The 20853-nt window shown below is 41.5% G+C and overlaps 2 long non-coding RNA genes across 3 annotated transcripts in view; one reads left to right on the top strand and one right to left on the bottom strand.

The window, feature by feature from the left end:
- LOC310637163 overlaps positions 1-11375 on the bottom strand; it is a 554476-nt gene extending 543101 nt beyond the window's left edge. The window contains exons 1-2 of the long non-coding RNA XR_014491881.1: positions 10554-11375; positions 8821-8970 (exon numbers count right to left, since the gene is read on the bottom strand). This is a non-coding gene — a long non-coding RNA (uncharacterized lncRNA). The remainder of the gene's footprint in view (positions 1-8820; positions 8971-10553) is intronic.
- Positions 308-8255, top strand: LOC310637162. Of its 2 annotated transcripts, XR_014491880.1 has the most exons (4): positions 312-373; positions 513-757; positions 7687-7904; positions 8034-8255. It is a non-coding gene; the product is annotated as an uncharacterized lncRNA (long non-coding RNA). The 2 variants fall into 2 exon arrangements; XR_014491879.1 differs by having other exon boundaries at positions 308-757.
- Positions 11376-20853: the final 9478 nt, after the last annotated feature.

Here is a 20853-nt window from a genome sequence, read left to right as displayed (position 1 = left end):
TGGAGCAGTGGGCTAATGCCACCTTAAGTAACACCAGCTGCCTGCAATTAGTGCAGGTTCGCATCCCACCAGGCTCAAGGTTGACTCAGCCTTCCATCCTTCCGAGGTAGGTAAAATGAGGACCCAGATTGTTGGGGGCAATTAAGCTGACTTTGTAATAATGCCGCTTGGGGGGTATGTGAAAGCCCTAATAAGCAGGCATATACATAGAATGAAGGCTACTGCTAAGCTTGTAAGCCGCCCTGAGTCTTCGGAGAAGGGCGGGATATAAATGGAATTAAAATAAAATAAATTTTATTTCTTTATTTAATAGATGCCGTCGATCTTAAACGCCAACTCTGGGCGGCTCACAACAGCAGTAAAATCCACTACGGTAACTGTGAAATAATGAAATCATAAAACAAAAACCTGAGTGCGATTGCATTTCGTACAAATACGATAATAATTACGCGTCGGTAATTTTTTGTTTCTGTAAAAATGTCCTATTTGAACTTTCCTCCTTTCCCTTTTAGAGCTCAAGGTTGTTCCGGTAATTTGCCCTAAATTTCATCCTAAGCAACCCTGAGGGTGCAATGAGCCTCCAGCTGCTGAGTGATGTTTAGAATTTAGATGGGATTTGAACTTGGGACACAATGTACAGCTTGTGATGATCAGGAGCCGCGTTTGATTTCTCAGAAGATGGATAAAAGTAATCAGACTGGAGTCGAGTTCAACTCCTGATGATCTCAGGATACATCCAGGAGTCATTTTAACAGTGGTAAGGAAATGCTGGTGTTTTTAATTCCTCGGCCCTGGGATTTCCTGCTGGCCTCTAACCCAGTTCTAATCTTACTAAAATCAGCCAAGATCAACCAAGTGCTTTAGAAATTAGACTGGGAAGTACTTATTTCTGGATTTATTTATTTATTAAATTTCTATAGCCACCCAACTCAACCAAGGGACTGGGTGGCTACTACAGGTAGTCCTCAACTTACAATTCTTTTAGTGACTGTTCGAAGTTACATTGGCACTGAAACAAGTTACTTAATGACCATTTTTCGCTTATGACTGTTGCAGCATCCCCATGGTCACATGATCAAAATTGAGACATTTTGCAACTGACTCATATTTATGACTTGCAGTGTCCTGGGGTCATGTGATCACCTTTTCTGACCTTCCGACTAGCAAAGTCATTGGGGAAGCCTGATTCACTTTACAACTGTGCAACTTAATGACTGCTCTGATTCAATTAACAACTCTGGCAAGAAAGGGGGTAAAATGAGCCAAAACTCACTTAACAAGTGTTTCATTTAACAATATAAATTTTGGGCTCAGTTATTCGCAAAAGGTTATCATGGGACCCAGGCACACTGCAACGGTCATAAGTATGAGTCAGTTGCCAAGCATCTGAATCTTGATCACATGACCATGGGGATGCTGCAACAGTTGTGTGAAAAATGATCATAAGTCACTTATAAGTGCTGTTGTAACTTTGAACAGTCAGTCGAGGACTACCTGTATAAACCATGATTTATAAATCACAGTGGTCAAATTCAGGCATTAAACCAAAACCAAATGTGCACAGTGTAAAACCAATCTGACCACAATTGCAAGGAAGATCTTTTTGTTTTTCAGACAGTTCCTGCTTTTAAAGTGTAAGCTGCCAAAAGTTGTGTGGAGTGAGGTGGCTTCTAAATTGTATTGAACAAATTAATACATAAATAAATCAAATAGGGCCTATATTTAATCCATTTTCTTTGGCCAAAACCTTCATTCATCAGACAGAGCCAGATATTTGACAAGAAGTACTAAATCCTCATTTTCAAAGAACTACAGGCAAATAACACAAAAACCATTCCTGTATTATTAATAGTTCTGGATAGCGCTGCCTTCCCTACCTTTTGCTTCCAAGAGGCACAGAATTTCATTAATTCCCAGCTGGGAAATGCAGGTAGTCCTTGCTTAACAATGGTAATTGGGACCAGCAACTCCATTGCTAAGCAACAGAGTCATAAAGAGTGATGTCACACGACTGCATTGACTTACATTGTCACTTGCGGCAATTCCGGTTGCAGTTCAATGTGTCCTACATTGTTAGGCATGATGTCACATGATCACCTTTTGCAACTTCCTGCTGGCTTCCCCATTCTCTTGGCTTGTCAAAAGGCAGCAATGAAGATTGCAAATGGAAATTATTTGCCTGGGGGAGACTTTGTTGGGATTACAAACAAGTTGCCAAGCGCTTGGATAGTGATCATGTGATACTATGGGATTATATAGACTGTTTTGCACTTTCACCTATATTCTGCTTTGCTCACAGCTTGACAAAAGAGAAGGAGGGGGGGATGGAATGCAAGAGTGGAATGCAGTTGCATCAGGGCATCATGTCTTCCCAAGAGAGAGGGCCCAACCCAAGGACACATCGAGCAGGTGGACTAGCGTGGCTCATTGGTTTCCCATAACAAAATGAACAGAACTGATTGGTGGACATAATGGACTGTGGGTGGCCCACAGGGAAAGAGATTAACTATGCTAGCTTTTGCATGGGAAACCTAGAGCTGGTTTCACTTCAACTGTGCCAATATGGTTTATTCAGTAAAGTTTATACTCTTGGTAAAACAATGTCCCAGGAGTTTCTTTTTCTGGATCCACCAATGGACAATTGACAGAGAGGCTATGACATTCACAACTATGAGGATGGATCATAAGTTTCATCCTGCACCATCATAACTTTACAGTTGCTGAACAAGTGGTTGTTAAATGAGGGCTACCTGTAAGAGGAAATGAAGTCCAACACAGCCAGAGGGCAGTCACCTGAAAAAGACTTGATACCACTTCTCATTCAGTCATGGCAATATCCTTACCATTTGCCCTGAGTGTTGGGAGCTTTGTAGCCCAGATATGGTAGCCCTAAATAAGTTGCTCCTGAAGGCATGTTTAATGTAACTTATGTGTGGTTATTTGGTTGCTGCATATTATTAAATAATGAAGGAGATCTTCATAAAACTTGTTAGAAAAGATGCCACCAGGGTCTTTATGATAGTACACAATTTCAGACTCTTATTTAATGATCTAGTCACATAGAGAGTTGTAGCAATACTTTTTTGCCTCTTTTTATCACTCGCATTTATTTCATAAAAGCAAGCCTCCGCACTCTTTTTAATCTTATGCACACCGCCCACTCTCTCACACCCTCTTTCCTTCTTACATGACTGACTTGAGCACATGGCAGAATTATAAAAACTGATCTGGGAAAAGTTAGCAGAAGTTATATTTAACTCTTAGAAAGGGAAAATGGATTAGTATGAGCAAGCTGTTTTGTTAATTATGCTTTACAGGTAGTAAACCGTAGTTAGGGGCCTGCATTTCCAATGCTAAGCAAGGCGGTTGTTAAAGAGAGTCTTGTCTGATTTTATGACCTTTTTTGCCAAGGTTGTTAAGCAAATTCCTGCTAGGTGCATCATGGGCTCCAGCTTCCCCCATTGATTTTCTTTGTTGGAAGCCAGCTGGGAAGGTTGCACATGAGGCTCATGTGACACCAGGATGCTACAACCAATGTAAACACATGCCAGTTGCCAAATTTCGATTGTAGGAATGCTGCAATGCTTGTAAGTGGGAGGACAGACATGTAAGAAATTTCAGTGTTGGTGCAATTTCAAATGGCCATTAAACAAAAATAGTTGCAAGCTGATGACGACCTTTGATATCCACCCCACTCCCCTCCACGCAATGGAGCAGTGAGAAAGAGACCGAGCAGGAAAGAGAGCTAAGTAAACCATGGCTAATCATGACAGAGCATTTGTTGCACACACAGCTTTAAAAGAGGAAAGTCAGTTTTAGAAATAAGAATTCAGCTGCAGAAAGCCTAGAAGGAACTCACAAAGAAAAGGCAGACTGCCAAGTCAACTCAGAATTACAAGTTTGCACAATGAAGCTCTGAAATTTATTAGATCCTGCAGTAAACTTCTCAGTGGGTTCAATTGTAACTCTAAAGGTCAAGGAAGAATATCAAGGAAGGGTTAAAATGGTTTTCCCTGGGATGGGCTTAAACAAAAGTCTCAGAAGTTTGGCCTGAGGCTTGAACAGAAGATTTCCTTTTCATTCTGTTTTTCTTGGTTGCTGTTTGAACTGCTCAGTTCAGCAGTACAACATCAGGAAAGATATGTAAGCAGTAGTGGGATTCAGCCAGTTCGCACCACTTTCGCAGAACTGATAACTAATTTTTTGTTGCCCAGGCCCAGAATGAACTTCTGAAAGCAGCATCCACACAGAGAGAACCGGTTGTTCACATATTTGAATCCCACCCCTGTGTGTAAGTGATTTTTCAACATAGCGATCTAGCTGGAGATGACAGTTAAGAAAAGCAGACTTCTGTGACAATTGCTTGCCGAGAGTGCTAGCTCTGAAGTTTGGGAGGTAAGGGTGTCAGACTGGTGGCCGTGGGTCAGATGCATCACGTGCAGGCCACGCCCACCCCGGCTCCGCTAAGGCAAAAAACACGATACGTTTCATGACACTATCGGGTTTGACATCCATGACGTAGAGTAAGTGTATTTGTCTAGAGCAGGGGTGTCAAACTGCCGGCCCGCGGGCCGGAGCATCACAGAGAAACTGCGCCCATCCCATTGCCGTCGAAGGGAAAAAGTTGCGATACGTCACATGACGTCACGAGTTTGACATGTCTGATCTAGAGCAAGGGTAGGGAATGGTGTCACTTTTTTGACATGTGGACTTCAACTCCCAGAATTCCTGAGTCCAGCCATACTGGCTCAGGAATTCTGGGAGCTGAAGTTCACAAGCCATAAAGGGGCCATCGATCCTACCCCTGTTCTAGAGCTTCTGTTGCTTGCATATTTAAATGAGGGCATCTTGATTTAGCTCCTCTCAAGTCAGGTAGAGAGTATTCTTTCAATCATGCATTGAGAACATATCAGGAGTTCTTCGTTACAACTGAGGTTTTGTGTATTCCTGGTTGCTCTGATAATCTTGACATCCACTGTAGTTGAAACAGCATACGCAAATTGCTATTCTTTATTAAAGAGAAGCTTCCTGTGTAGGTGGCCATCTTACCAAATTTCCTAGTGTCTAGATAAGATAAAATAAGATGACCTTTATTGTCATTTTTTACTGTGGGCACCCTGGCACACATTAAAAATGAAATGCATATACATAACACACATAACCATGCTATATACAACATATGCATATACTTACACCCTTACGTATAAATGCATATAAATATTAATCACTGTCCATCTTGAATATATAACGGAAGGATGAAGCTTGAGAGTTCACAAGGTTAATACTGTATGGAACAAAACTGTGACTGAATCTGGATGTTCTGCTTCAGATACCACGGATTCCCCTCCTCCCAGAAGGTGACAAGGAAAGTAGGTCATGAAGAGGATATGTAGTGTCCCAGACCATCCTGTGGACCCTGCTCAAGCAATGTTTATATGCTATGTCCTGGATGGAAGGGAGGGAACTGCCAATCTTTTCTGCCATCTTTACAACTCTCTGCACCACCTTCCTGTCTGAAGCAGTGATGCTTCCAAACCAGATTATAATGCAATATGACAGGATGCTCTTAATCGTCCCTCTATAGAAAGTGGTAAGGACAGCGGAAGGACGATGTGCTTTTCTCATGCGACACAGAAAATGCAAGCGCTGCTGTGCCTTCACCAGTGTCGCACTGTTGAGCGACCAAGCCAGCCTACTCGTTAGCAGACAAGACTTAAATAAACTATTATATTTGTGTCTCGCTTTATCTCCAAAGAATTTGATGTATCTGCATACAACTACAGAGTTAATGCTGACATTTTGCCTAGCACACTGGAAGTATTCCACACGACGGTTGAGCCCATGGAAATTAACTGCACAAATTTGGGCCGATTGTTCTGTTTCAATCCAAACTATCTCACAGTGTCACACTAAGAAAAAAAAATGAGAGGCAAGTTTTATAAACTAACGAGCTCCTGGAGCTAAAGTAGGAAATACATTTAATATATAAAAATTGAATAACAATTATTTTCAGTGTATTTGGAAACACAAAATATGGAAACTAAGGCCAAGTTGAACAACTTGCTTGATTTTTTAAAAATTAATTCATGTGGCTGCCCATTCATGATTTGTGTCTTGTTTAATTTGATCAAGAATATGCTATTGCATGCTGTTGGAAACAGATTTCATTGAGCTCTAAAGGCGGAGTGAAAACTTCTTGCAAATACTTGAATATCTGGAGAACATTTGGAGTATATTTAAATATCTCCTACTTCTACTGCCTTGCCCTAAAGTTTGTAGAGTCATTGAGACACTTTCTAAATTATTAATTTCTCATTCTGCTAGCCACAAGGAGCCTTGACTATCAAAGCTCTTCTGCTTAAGATGCCTGTGGATCAAACTGACGTATTCTATAATCGAGAAGTGCTTTTATCCACAGAGAAGCAGAAATTCATTCTGGAAATGATGGAGAGGAGCTGCCTAGTACCCCGACCAATCAGGTGAGACAGACTTTGCAGACTCCATGGATCTCATAGTAATTGTTTCAGAGCAACAATAGGCCATACAAATAGTCTTGATTTATGACACAGTTGGGAAGAATAGAATATAACTTTATTATGGTCATAGACCAGCAATAGACGTCACTTTTTACAATATATTAAAAAAATAGTACTGACATTAATAATAAATGATAACATCCCTGTTAAGAAAATACATGTTCTCAAAATGTTAGGGTCACCCCCTAGTTTACGTGAGTGGGAAGCCGATAAGTTTGTGAGTAAATGTAATGTTCCAAAAATGGTTATAGAGATCTCCAAAAAATTAGCCCAAGTTGACAACTATAATTTTTCTCGTGGGCATTGCAGCAACGCAGAATTTTGCTACTGCATGTGTGGTAGAAGGGTTTGAGTCCTGGAGGAGAAAGCCTACATAAAAATTGTCTGCCCTCCCTGGCAATCTCTCTAATAAGGGGAGAATGTACGCTGACCTATAAACTCGGTATAACTCAGTACAATAAAACGTGAAATATCTTCGCCTTCTTCTTTACCACATATACATACCCATTCTGCTATTGGTGTTCTCTGTCCTGTTCTCTGTCCTGGAGGAGTGCTGAGGGGGGACACAGTTGGGACTAGAATGTCTCTCATTAAATGATGCAGTTGTTAAGTGAACCATGCCTGATTTTGCTACAGGTCTTTTTGCTGCAGTTGTTAAGCGAATCATTCAGTTGTTAAGTGAATCTGGCTTCCTCCACTGGCCTAGTTTGATGGAAGCCCCTGGGAAGGTTGGAAATAGTGATCACGTAACCCTCAAGAGCCTGCAACTGTCATAGTACATGCCAGTTGCTAAGTGCCCAATTTTTTTAGCATATCATAGGGACGTTGCAATGGTTATAAATGTGAGGACTGGACAAAAGTCACTTTTTTTCAGCACCACTGTAACTTTGAACCATCATTAATGGTCATACATTGGACAAATTCCCATTTGCTAGCTTTCCAAGTGAATGAAATTCAAAAAATATCAGCACTTTCCCCAATACTTATATTTAACAGGATGCCTAGCCAGTTTTCATGGAGCGAAGCTATCTAGGGGGTTGCTAGAGTTGACTTGATGGTGCATATTTTTTTTTTAAATGTTGTGATTCTGATGACTTAATGGAAGAAGCAACAGACATTAAGGGGAGAAAATTCTGCTCTTTCCCTGTAGAATTCAGTGAAGCGGGCAGCTGAAACAGACACAACAAAAGGCTCATTCAGACACATCTATCACTGTGGGCTTTGTTTCAGAAGAAGAGGATCATGTGATCATGAGCTGGAGAACATGAAGACTTCAGCCTGTAAAATCACGCCACAGTATTTGGTATGACTGATCCTGGCTGTATGGAATGGAGAGTGGAAAAAAGGCTTTTGATAGACAAAGCAACTGTAAGATTACTTTTTTTAGACCTTTTTTTTATTCCACCTCTGTTAGTTTTAAAAATAGCACAAGTTGGTGAATATACTTAATGCTCTTTCTTCCTCCTATTTTCCCCACAACAACCACTTACAAAAAAGGGAGTCAAGCTATTCTCCAAAGCACCTGAAGGCAGGACAAGAAGCAATGGGCGGAAACTAACCAAAGAGAGAAGCCACCTAGAACTAAGGAGGAATTTCCTGACAATTAGAACAATTAATCAGTGGAACAACTTGCCTCCAGAAGCTGTGAATGCTCCAACACTGGAAATTTTAAAGGAAGAGACTGGACAGCCATTTGTCTGAATTGGTATAGGGTTTCCTGCCTGAGCAGGGGGTTGGACTAGATGACCTCCAAGGTCCCTTCCAACATTATTATTGTTATTGTTAACCCTGTGAAGTGAATTGGGCTGAGGGAGAGTAACTGGCCCAAAGTCACCCATCCAGGTAAGCCCAACCTATAGTAATTCAGGATGATTACTAAATGAATTATTGTCCGGGGGCATTGAGTACCTTACTTCTGTGGAGGGTTATATTTATCTATTATGTGACGGCATAGTCTTGTAACCAGGGTTCAGTAAACATACCATAGTGGCCAACTTGTGCATTATGCAAAACCATAATCATTATTTAAAGCTGACTTAGAATCACTCTGAACTACAATTCAAAGTGATACATTTTGAAATAGGCTTCTTTTACTCAGTAAACCCAACTACCGTAACGTGGTTGGCTCTTTTGTGGCTAATTATACAAAGCCAAGATGGTTACTCTATAGTACGGACAATTGTATTAATTTATCAGATCAATTAATAAAGGCTCAAGATGTCTATGGCAATTCTCAATTATCCAAGTCATGGTTGTCCCAATGGTGATTTTTCCAAAAGGCAACTGCATTTCTTTTTTGGGGGGGGGGTGTCCCTGAAAAACTTAAGTTCTTCAACTAGATCTGAAGAAGCTTCTTGGATGCGAAATATTTTCAAAGGAAAAAAAAATAAGAAAGTCCAGTTGCCTTCTGGGAAAAAAACCACTTGAGAAAAGGCTTAGGTCAGATATTGCACAAACACAGCTGTGAGAATCTTCAAATGTCCCAAATGTTCATTCTATTCCACTGCTGAGCCTTTTTTGACTCCGCTGAAGGGTATTTGAAATTGCAGAAACACCTCTGTCTTTCTGTGCTTTTTAAAAAAGTGCTATGGAGCTTTGGAGCTGTTCATTTCCACATTTGCAGTAACTATCGCTATACCACAGCTCCTTTGGCTTTCAGATCCTTAAAGGGGATGGTTCCCTTGATGTTTTGGCATTCCCACCCACTCCCCATAAGAACCTCTACAACTCTTTTTGTGCACCTGAGGAGCTGTCTTTTTCCAAGAGTCTCTACACATCCAATTCAATCCAGAATAACAGAGTTGCAAGAGAATTTGGAGGTCTCCTAGTCCAACCCCCTGCTCAGGCAGGAAACCCTATACCATTTCAGACAAATGGTTGTCCAATCTCTTCTTAAAAACTTCCAGTGTTGGAGCAACTTCTAGAGGCAGGTTGTTGCACTGATTAATTGTTCTAACAGTCAGGAAACGTCTTAGTTTTTGGTTGGTTCTCTCCTTGATTAGTTTCCATCCATTGCTTCTTGTTCTGCCTTCAGGCACTTTGTGGCAACCCCTTAGATATTGGAACACTGCTATCATGTCACCCCAGTCCTTCTTTTCATTGAAGTAGACATAACCCAATTCCAGCAACCATTCTTTATATGTTTTAACCTCCAGTTCCCTAATTGTCTTTGTTGCTCTTCTCTGTACTCTGTACTCTTTCTAGAGTCTAGAGAGATCCAGGAGATTGGGCATGCTACAGTTCCCATTAGCACCTGGCAGGAACGGAAAGGCCTTCTTTGCCGAAGCTCCTGCTTTGTGGAATAGTCTCTCTCTTGGAAAAACCTTCCTGGCTTTACACCTAGTTGGTTGTCTTGGCTGCTGAATGTTTTTATTTTTGGGAAATTATTATTATTTTTAATGGTTTTAACTGGTTTATAGTTTTAGAAGTGTAAGCCACCCAGAGTCATTTGGCTGAGGTGGGCAGTTGTAGAAAGACAATAAATAAATGTGCACACAACATATGGAGCAAGGTCATGGATGGGATGTAATGTGGTAGCTGCAGAAAAAAGATCCCAGGTGCAGCTCTGCATCTTCCCACTGAAGAAAACCACAGCAAATGAGGTTAAATTGAAGTAGAGCTTCTTGTGTTGCTGGAGAAGCTGACACAAACCAATTTCAATCCAAGGTAACTTCATAAGTCAGAAAGGAAGCGTTGATAAATGCAGTTGCCCTGAGAACGTGTTGAGCAATAAGTCTCCTTCAAGTCAGGTTTAATTCTGAATGAGTTCATGGCCAGAATATGGAAGTACTTTGTGCTTGTTTTAAATTTTTCATCCTGGCTTCCCAGTTCAGCCTTTGCAGGCTCCTGCTGCAGCATCATGCAATTGTCATGCAAGGCCCACCCATGTGGATGTTTGTATGACATCATAACATATATACAAAAGAGGGGGTGCTTGGATTGTTTTATTAAAGGAACAGAGTTTAACATCATGAGGGCATGGCACTGCTTTCATTATCTGACATTCCCCCACTCCACTCCCCAACAATAACTGGAACTTCTTGAATTATATCAAGAAGCCCTATAGGGAGCCAGTGCAAAGCAAAGCACAAAGCAATGTCATGCATGGGGATAGCAAGGCATGCCTGTTACTAGCGTTACTGAATTCTTTCCATCCTAAGGCAGGAGTCTTCAAACTTGGCCTTTTTATGACTTGTGGACTTCAACTCCCCGAATTCCTTAACCAGCGTGCCTGGCTGAGGAATTCTGGAAGTTGAAGTCCACAAGTCATAAAAGGGTCAGGTTTAAAGACCCCCTGTTCTTAGATCATAAAATGTGGACCTAGATTGTTGGGGGCAATATGCAGATGTTTTAAACCATTCAGAGAATACTGAGCATAGTATAAAGCACTATGGAGTGGCATATAAGTCTAATACCATTGCTATTGCTATTGCTGTTGCTATTTTGGAGCAACTGCAGATTCTGAGTGGGTGGGCTTCAAGGGAATTGCCCATGTATAGAAGTATGAGAAAAAGATTAAGAGTAACCTTGCTTTAGCAATAGCACTAAGTTTTATATACCACTTCACAGTGTCTTACAGCCCTCTCTAAGTGGTTTATAAAGTCAGCATAATGCCCCCAACAGTCTGTGTCATTTTACTGACCTTGGAAGGATGGAAGACTGAGTCAACCTTGAGCCAGTGAGGATTGAACTGCTGGCAGTCGGCAGGATTAACTTGCAATACTGCATTCTAACTACTGCACCACCACAGCTCTAGTTGTGATAGGTGTAAGTTGAGCTGGAGGATTGCTTCAGCAGGCTTTCAAAATTCTGTATTTTACTTAGGAGCAATAAAGTGATTCTTCTTTTATATGTGTGCTTGCCTCAAAGAACTTGATACCCACCCCCCCACATTCCATGACTAACTAGTCACAATCCTGTTCAACTTTAGAATCCAGGCCGGGCTAGCCAAGTAGTGCCACCTTCTGGCTGTTAAAGGGCACAATAATTGTAATTCTACCCTCTACCTCTGTGTAAGAATGGTATACAGATGAGCACAAGTGCATTGCAGCAACCCAGAACACAGCAAAAACAGACCACCAATGCAATATCTTTCAACAAAATTCAGACCCACATAATATTATCAGAATGTATCTGACTACTTAACCCACTGCAGTACAACCAACACAACATGTGAAAAAGATAACACTGCCTCACATCATGAACACCTCAGAAACAGCCAACAAACTATTACAATCACACAATATCACTGTAGCACAAACGACAACTACAGTCCTCCAAAATATCTTAAGTAAATCAAAAGACCCGGTGGATGGGTGTCACCTACAAAATAGAGCAGGGGTGTCAAACTCAATTTCATTGAGGGCCGCATCAGCATTGCGGTTACCCTCAGGGGGCCGGGTGGGTATGGCCAGGGTGGGCGTGGCCTACTGGATGGGTGTGGCTAGAGTGCATATGGCCTACTGGGTGGGCGTGGCCAGCTCTACATGGTTCGCATCAAGGGTCCTATGGGGGCCTGGGCGGGACTGGGACAGATCTGAGGGTCTCTGGCAGAAGGAGGGTCTCTGGGCCAGGGCCAAGGCAGTGGGGGCCGTTTCCTCACTGTTTCCAGGATGGCTTCGCGGGCCACATGAAACCACTTTGCGGACCGGATCCGGCCCCTGGGCCTTGTGTTTGACATGTCTGACATAGAGTGTAAGGACCATAACAGCCATTATGTAGGACAGACAGGCAGAAGACTGGCAGATCATATCCATGAACGCCAAGTAGCAGTCAGAAAGCACCATGAAACCTCCTTAATTTCACAATATATGGACAGTTTTAACCATAGTTTCAGCTGAGAAACTGTGAGTGTCCTAGACTAGGGGTCCCCAACATCCCCCTCCCCCAGGCTGTGCAACTAGTGAAGCTTCATCTGTGCATGCATGAGATCTAGATAGCCCATCCTCTCAGTCCGTGGAAAAATTGTTTTCCACAGAACTGATCTCTGGTGCCCCAAAGGTTGGGGACCACTGTCCTAGACAACTACAGTAAATCCTAATTTTTTGTTCCCTTCTATTCACTTGTGTTTGATTTGCAGAGACTGCTTGGACAAGTCCCTGCAGTTTTCTTGGCAAAGTTTTTCAGAAGTGTTTTGCAATTGCCTTCTTCCTAGAGCTAAGAGAAAGTGACTGGCTGAAGGTCACCCAGTTGGCTTTATGCCCAAAGCAGGACTAGAACTCATAGTCTCCCAGCATCTAATCTGATGCCTTAACCACTAGCTTAGATTGGCTCATTAATTCTATTACTAACATAAAAACAACATTACTAAGGGAATGCTGGGATGAATTAAAAAGATCAGTTTCATGAAAAATGCTTATACACTAAAAACAACTTCAGCAAATTCCATTCAACAAAGACAACAGTTAGAAGCTCAAATTGCTGAAAGTTCATTTGCAACCAGCCACAGTATTTCTTACTTTAGTTGCTGAAAATCCTCCAAGTCTTTGGAGCTGGAATTATATCTATAAATACCTTGGGGTGATGTTTTGCAATTTCAAAAACGAAGCCAGGAATATTTGGCCCACTTAAAAGCATGGCCCGCCTGAATATTGAAAGTGTGTGCATGTAAGAGTGAGCAAGTGGGTAAGAAACACTCATGTGCCTATAAATAAATATTTGTTAAGCAAGGAGTGCTTTAGCGATGATCTCTAACCAACTTTATTTCCATTGGCTAGAATATCTGTAAAAGAGGACCAGTTTGTGCCAACTCTGCCAATGGTGGTCTGCCAAAGTCCTACAGACCAATCCTCCCCACCTACTCTTGAGGTATACCGGGCACCACTGAACCCATAATTCACAGCCTGATGGAATTTTGCCACACACCAATCCATAATCTGTCACCCACAGTGGGCGATCCAGTTCTGCTGACCATACATGATGCTGTTATTATCTGTCCCAGGTTGCCATCCATGGGCATGAAGTGAGGATGGCCTCCCCCATTGAGTTGAGAGAGAAAAACAAAGATTCCAGCTGCAGATTTGCGGTGTCTAAAGGTTGAATCATGGCAACCGGACCAAACTTGGTTTCGTTGCTCATCCGAGCAACTTCATCACTCAGAGCAAAATTCCACGGTGTTAAAAAGAAGGTGGCCTATAAATAGAATGCATTAGAAATAAATAAATAATGAAGCACATTCAGGAAGTGAGGACCGAAAGGGAAATGATTGGAAAGGGATGGGGTAGGGTGAGAAGCGGTTGTTGGCATGCCGCAGCCCGATACAGACCGGGGGTGGGGTGGGGGGTTTGGGGACCCCTGCTCTCAGTCATTGCATTTTTTTTAACCAACAAAAGCAGCAGATTTTGGTCTCGTCTGCCATCTAGTGACTAAGCTATGTCATAGCAGGAGGTGGTATATGGCAGCTCCAATACATCCTAGTTGGGACTAAACTTCTGGCTAATATGTACTGTACTCTTAATTTACTTGGAGAGCACCAGATTGGGAAGGTGCATTAGTCTCTCAGTCAGTGGAAAGCTCCAGGCAGGGAGGATGGGTGGGTGAGTTAGCTGGGATTAGGAAAGGCAAATTCAGGCTGTTTCTCATCTCTGCTCTTTGCTAAGTAAGATTAGAGGTTTCTTCAAAAATGGGACCAGAGATTAGTGAGTATAATTTTTTTCTTCATCTCCTTCTAGGAACAGTCTCTGATGGACTAAAAAGGCCTCCTGAAGTAGGATACAAATTGGTTACAATCTCAAACTCGTACATCCCCATTATGTTTTACTATTATTATTATTACAATGCACAATAAGGTGAAATCACAGTTGCCAATTCTTTAGCTGGTGTTCTTTATCATTGAGTTCTTCCCAAGAACCTAGGTTGTCATAATGTATTGGTGTAGTTCTCACAATTTCCATTGCTGAGCAAGGCTGCTGTTAAGTGAGTTGTGCTTCATTTTGCAACCTTTTTTGCCACAATTGTTAAGCAAATCACTGCAGTTGTTAGGTGAACCATGGGACTGTTACGCGAATCTGGCTTCCCCTTATTGACTGCTTAAGTCCAAAGGTTATGGAAGCTTATAAACGGTGACTGCATGATTCTGGGACAATGCAACTCTCCTAAGTTCGTGCCAGTTGCCACGGGGATGCTACAATGGTCATAAGCCTTGGTGGAGCAGTGGGCTAATGCCTCCTTAAGTAACACCAGCTGCCTGCAATTATTGCAGGTTCGCATCCCACCAGGCTCAAGGTTGACTCAGCCTTCCATTCTTCTGAGGTAGGTAAAATGAGGACCCAGATTGTTGGGGGCTGACTTTGTAATAATGCCACTTGGGGGGGGGGGGGGCGAAAGCCCTAACAAGCAGGCATATACATAGATTGAAGGCTATTGCTAAGCACATTTGATTTGTGCTTAGATTGTAAGCCGCCCTGAGTCTTCGGAGAAGGGCGGGATATAAATGGGATTAAAATAAAAATAAAAAAAAATAAAAATAAGTGTAAAAAACAGTCAAAGGTCACTTTTATCAGTGCCGTTGTAACTTTGAATGGTCACTAAACGAATGATTGTAAGTCAAGGACCACCTGTACATGTGAGGAGCCAAATAGGGTGGCCTTTTGTAATTGACATAAATATTGTGAATTTACATATTTTGTAAATACCAACCAAGATTTTTTGCTATGCCACGCAGTGTGCAGATAACCACTGGAACCGCCATGACCACTATTGTTTTGGGGTTTTCCATTTTCACAATTCATCTGAATCTCTTCTGACTCCTCATCCCTAAATATTTTATTTCTGACAATGAATTTCCTTTGGTCTGTTAATTGCTGAGTGATATTTGAATCTGGATCAATTATTTTCCATAGTTCAAGCATTCGCTTTAAGTATCGTCGCGGTGTGGGTTCTCATTTATAATAGGAATCCATAATGGTGCAATATTCAAACACAGTATATACTTTTGTCTGTTCTATACTTATTGTCCTTCCAATAAACCTACAGGGCTAAGCCCTGGTTGCCCAACCATAGCACTTGAATCCTGTTGTCATCAGATGGTCCAGGAACTTTAACATCTGACACAGTCCCTGTTGACGCGGGAGACGACTGATGCAGTATAGGATTCTTTTTTGCTTTCTCACTATACTAAATGGGTTGATACACTTAACTTGGGTCTTCTGCCAAGACCTGTGTGGCATGAGTCACCCTTCTGGTAAAATATACTACCGCCAGCTTAGTTCTCAACCTCATTAGAGCCTCACAAACTTCTCCAGAACAAGGGGACGCCCATGGAAGGGCCTGCCGTTATTATTTGATGAAAGCAAACTAATTGATTGAAATGGAATTTTTCATCTTGGGTGGAATCCTATGGAAGAATAATATTTCATCGTGACAGAGCAGTTGTGAGATAGGGTTTCATTTTTATTTGAATTTGCTAACGAGATCCTCACTTTCATACACTTCGTTATTACAAGGGAGCATAAAGTTGAGCAAAATATACTTGTTTTGTCTGTCTGCCTGCCTGCCTGCCTGTCCATCTATTTTAATTTCCCTTAGTTTCTCTAGAATAGTCATCCTGTCTTCACTCAGGTCATCTTCATGCAATATGTATCCTCCGGTTCTTGAATTAAACCATTTTCTGGGCTTGCAAGATATATTGAACCATAAACAATCCAATGGGCAAGATCATACTCTAACTACGCTTTCAAATTAGGTAGATGCAGATTCCATGTATGTGGCTGCTTCAGTATGTTGTGTAAACAGCCTTTTCTACAGTGAGCATAGATATGGTTATTGCTAATGTTCTTCATTTCCCAGAGCTTATCTGGCAATATATTTGTTTTTTCAACAAGAGTTGGGGCTCGCCACTGCAATGCTAGCCTGTATAACTTGGGTGACTTTTTTGACCTTCAAAGCTTGACTATGACAATATGGAATCCACATGGAGATAAGATAATCTGAGCCAAGCAGAACCATTGTCCCCTCCTTATAGTTCCCCAGGGAATCTGTTTAGGAGACTGTGGGAAGCATGATAATGATGGAACCATCCTACTAGACCCAGCTCTTGGGAACAGGCTTGGGACCACATAAAAATCCAGTGCAATGGAAGTTCTGGAGAAATCTGTTCTAAAATGTAGCTCACCTACATGGGGCTTCCCTTGAAGACCACTCGGAGGCTCCAACTGGTAGAGAATGCGGCCGCGAGAGTTGTCTTGGGAGTTTCCCGGTACTCCCATGTTACACCTTTGCTCCGCGAGCTACATTGGTTACCAGTTGTCTTCCGGGTGAGGTTCAAGGTCTTAGTGATGGTTTTCAAGTCCCTACATGGCATGGGTCCGGAATACCTCGGGGACCACCTGCTGCCGGCGTCAACTCCCCTCCGCCCTGTGCGTTCCCACAGAGAGGGCCTCCTCAGGGTGCCTCCAGTTAGAGAATGCCGGCTGGTGGCCCCCAGGGGGAGGGCCTTCTCTGTGGGTGCCCCGGCTTTGTGGAATCAACTGCCGGTGGAGCTCCGGATGGCACCGGATCTCAGCTCCTTCCGGCGCGGGTTAAAGACCCACCTGTTTGAACAAGCTGGCCTGGCCTGATGGGGAGTTAATTTGGGTTTTAAATATTTGTATATTTTATTGTTTTATCTTGGGCATTAATTTAATTCTATTTTAACTTTTGTAGTTTTGTACTTTTATCATATGCCCTGTTCACCGCCCTGAGTCCCTTGGGAGAAGGGCGGTATAAAAATTTAATAAAAACTAAACTAAACTAAACCTCTGATAGAAGTCTTAGTTGGGTGATGCTGTGTTAAACTGTATTCTCCGAAGCCCACCAAACTTTTGAACATGTGAGAGTTTGGCCAAAACTATTAATACAGTTTGGGCACAGGCCACCATGGAAGCCTTTGTATTTTGTTAGCTACAAGCTAGGTCCGTGGTGGCGAACCTATGGCATGCTTGCCACAGGTGGCATGCAGAGCCCTCTCTGTGGGCACATGTGCATATCACCCCAGTCCTAGGCCTTCAGCTGGGTTTTATAAAACCTTTTCGCTTTAGGCCTCCGCTGTCATGTGCAAAAAAAAAAAAGATTCAATCAATCAATTTCAACTTCTCGTGGGGAAAACAAGATCTTGCAAAGTTGGAATTGATTGATTGAACTTTTTAGTTCCACCCAGTCTGCTGTTACCACCACAGCCACGTCCACCCAATGGGCCACACACACCCAATGGACCACGCCCACCTACAATACATAAATGGGTTTTGGGTTGCAGTTTGGGTACTCGATCTCTAAAAGGTTCACCATCATTGAGCTCTTTGGAGGTCCACATTAAGTTATACAGACTCTGCAGCAGCAGCAGCAGCAGCTACTGACCACAAGGGGGCAGTAAAGTGTAATTAATAACAGCTGGTCCTCAGTTAACAACCACTTGTTCAGCAATCATCCAAATTTACAACAGGGCTGAATGAGTAGTCCTTAGAACCTTGATGTTCTGATCATCACAGTCCCTCCACTTTCCTGGCCACATGACTGCAATCCAGGCACTCAGCATCCAGCTTGGATTTCTGACCATTGGAAGGAGGAGAATGGCTCCTCCAATGCCAGTCCTTTGATCCCCAGGAACTGACACCAAATGTGGCTTTCTACCACTGCCTTCTGCTTCTTGTGCTTTGTTGCCAGGGTTGGAAATATTTTTTTATTGCTGGAATACTTTAAGCCAGCTCCTTGCTAGATAACAGCATTTTAGCGCTGCCATTTAAGAGGAACCATAAACAAAAATAATGTTCAACTATAGATTTTATATTCTTTATGTGTCCACCAGAGGGCAGCAAACCCTCACAATCATCTTCCAGGATAAATCAAGTTCTTAATCTCCTAATTACAATGTGTAGAAGGCAAAATAACTTGACAGGCAACCATTTCGGGAATATATTGAAAAGTCATTGGCTGACCCACCACCCAAATATTGTTAAGTCTTCAGATGCAGGATGGACACAGATTTTTTTAAAAAAATTCCATTCAATTGTGTAGTCAGGATTGGCTGAAATTACGTAGGGAACTGAGAAAACTGCTAAAGATAACTGTGACTTCCTGACATTTCCGTACCATAACTATTCTAGTGATCATCCTCCTGGGAGAAGTCCCTGACTTGCTTTCCACTTGGTGTTTATGTCAATTATTTTGTGGTCATATGTTGATATTCCAGTAAATATTTACTTAGCTTTCCCTTCTCTTGATGTCTTCTAGCTCTGCTGGCTAGGGACATGGGAGTTGAAGTTCAAACCACTGGAATGTACCAGAATATAAAAGGCTGATTTATACTAAGGGGATAAGCCCACAAAATCAGTCATAACTACATCCCAGTTAAAACAATGGAACGAAATAATACAGTGTTCTCTTACGCATGTATATTTGGAATGTTCAGTTTAACTATATATAATAAGGGCTTTGTACATAGGGGATATTGTTAAAACAAATGTGTCTGTAGTCAAAATGCAAATCCCAGCATGTAGAACTCAATGGCATCAAGTTGTAACTTTATAAGCAAATTGATATCTGCCAAACATTTTGGACTTCAAATCTCATAGCTCCAACAGCATGACCAATGATGAGCAATTGTAGGTGTTATAACCCACATTTTTTAGAAGACATCAAAATACGTAATCTGATTCTGTTCAATCAATCTCTTTCTTGGGGCGCACTTTAATGGAATGGATTCAGATTTATGCCCCGTTTTTCACTAGTGTCTCCAGATCAGTTCCTTTGTAAATGAAAGGAGCCATTAGTTTAAAAACCTACTTAAAAACATCAGCTAAAGCCATGTTCACAGATATCACAAACTTTGATTGTGTAAGTGAGAGCCAGTTTAGTCTAGCAGTTAAAGCCCCAGGCTAGAAACCAAGAGACTGAGTTCTAATTCTGCCTTAGGCAGGAAAACCAGGTGGGTGACTTTTGGCCAGTTGCTTTCTCTCTCTCAGCCTATGGTATCAGGTTTGGGTGACAAGCCTGTCAGTCAATTCCTGATGCAATCAATGAATCAATAGTCCAGGGGTGTCAAACTGCCGGCCCATGGGCTAGATGCATCATAGTGAAACTGCACCCATTGCTGGCAATGGCAAAAAAAAATGTGATACGTCGCGACATGTTGTGTGACCTTGCAAGTTTGACACCTCTGCAATACTTGGTTGATCTGGGGGGAAAAATGGACCTTGCAGGAAAATGCAAGGAAATTAATAATAATAATAATAATAATAATAATAATAATAATAACAACAACAACAACAACAACAACAACAACAACAATAACAATAATAATAATACCTCATGTAAATCTGGGGAAAATCACACTGAACTCAATGGGTAGCTTTACACAACATGCAGTGATAGAAGGTGGGTGATAGAATGAGGTGTGAAGCCAGTTACAGTGGTTGTAAATGTTTTACAGCTTACAAGCTGTGAAACACAGGTTATTGTAGTTTCTTTCAGAAATTATGGATAGCAAACTGTGGTTTAGTGCATTATGCAAACTCCATCAATGATATTTACGTTTAAATAGTCATAAACGGATTTCAGTGTTAGAAAAAAAAATCTCCCAATGTATCTTTAGTTAAACTGAATTTTAAACTATTTTCAATCTCTGTGATGATATACAGGCCTACTCTCTGAAATTCCATTTTTATATAGAACAAGGAGAGAAATTGGAAGACTTTTGATAGCTTCTGTAAATTAGGAAATCTTCATCAGAACTAGTCTCTGATTTGTTCTGAACCTGGAAGTTTGGGTTACTTTATTTTCAAAGAATAACCGACTAAAACCTGATGGGAGATACTGTAAAATCTTTGGTTGCAATGCGATTTGCTAGACTGCTACTGAACTAAATAGAAAGTATTCCCTAAGTAGATTTTGAAAGATTTTCATTTTTATTTGCTGTTGATATACAGAATATAGAAGAACAAGTATTTCTCCATACAAAATAAACAGAAACTAAAATAAAAGTAAAGCACTTGTTGGTAGGGGCAAGGTTAATTAGTAAGCATTATTTCATTTTGGTTTGGTATATATAACTTAATCTTTAAATATTTAAAACATGGTACAGGGTTTCCTACTTGAGCAGAGGGTTGAACAAGGTCCCTTCCAATTCTCTGTTATTCTGTTGTTTCCATAGCTTCCTTACTGAAATCTTACACTCCGTGGGAGGATGTTCCATACGTGTCAGTCATTCTTTTTCTCAAACTGGACTCAATAGAGTTAAGTTTTGGTTTTGTTTATTCCCTGAATCTCGCTTCACATCTGGACAATGTGTTGGGCTAGATTAGGTCCTGACTCACTGAGAGCGAATTGGGACTTTTCCCAAAGAAGT

Source organism: Vipera ursinii (assembly GCF_947247035.1).
Source record: "Vipera ursinii genome assembly, chromosome: 3".
In the NCBI taxonomy this organism is placed as follows: Eukaryota; Metazoa; Chordata; class Lepidosauria; order Squamata; family Viperidae; genus Vipera; species Vipera ursinii.
This window is presented reverse-complemented; position numbering and strand designations above follow the sequence as displayed.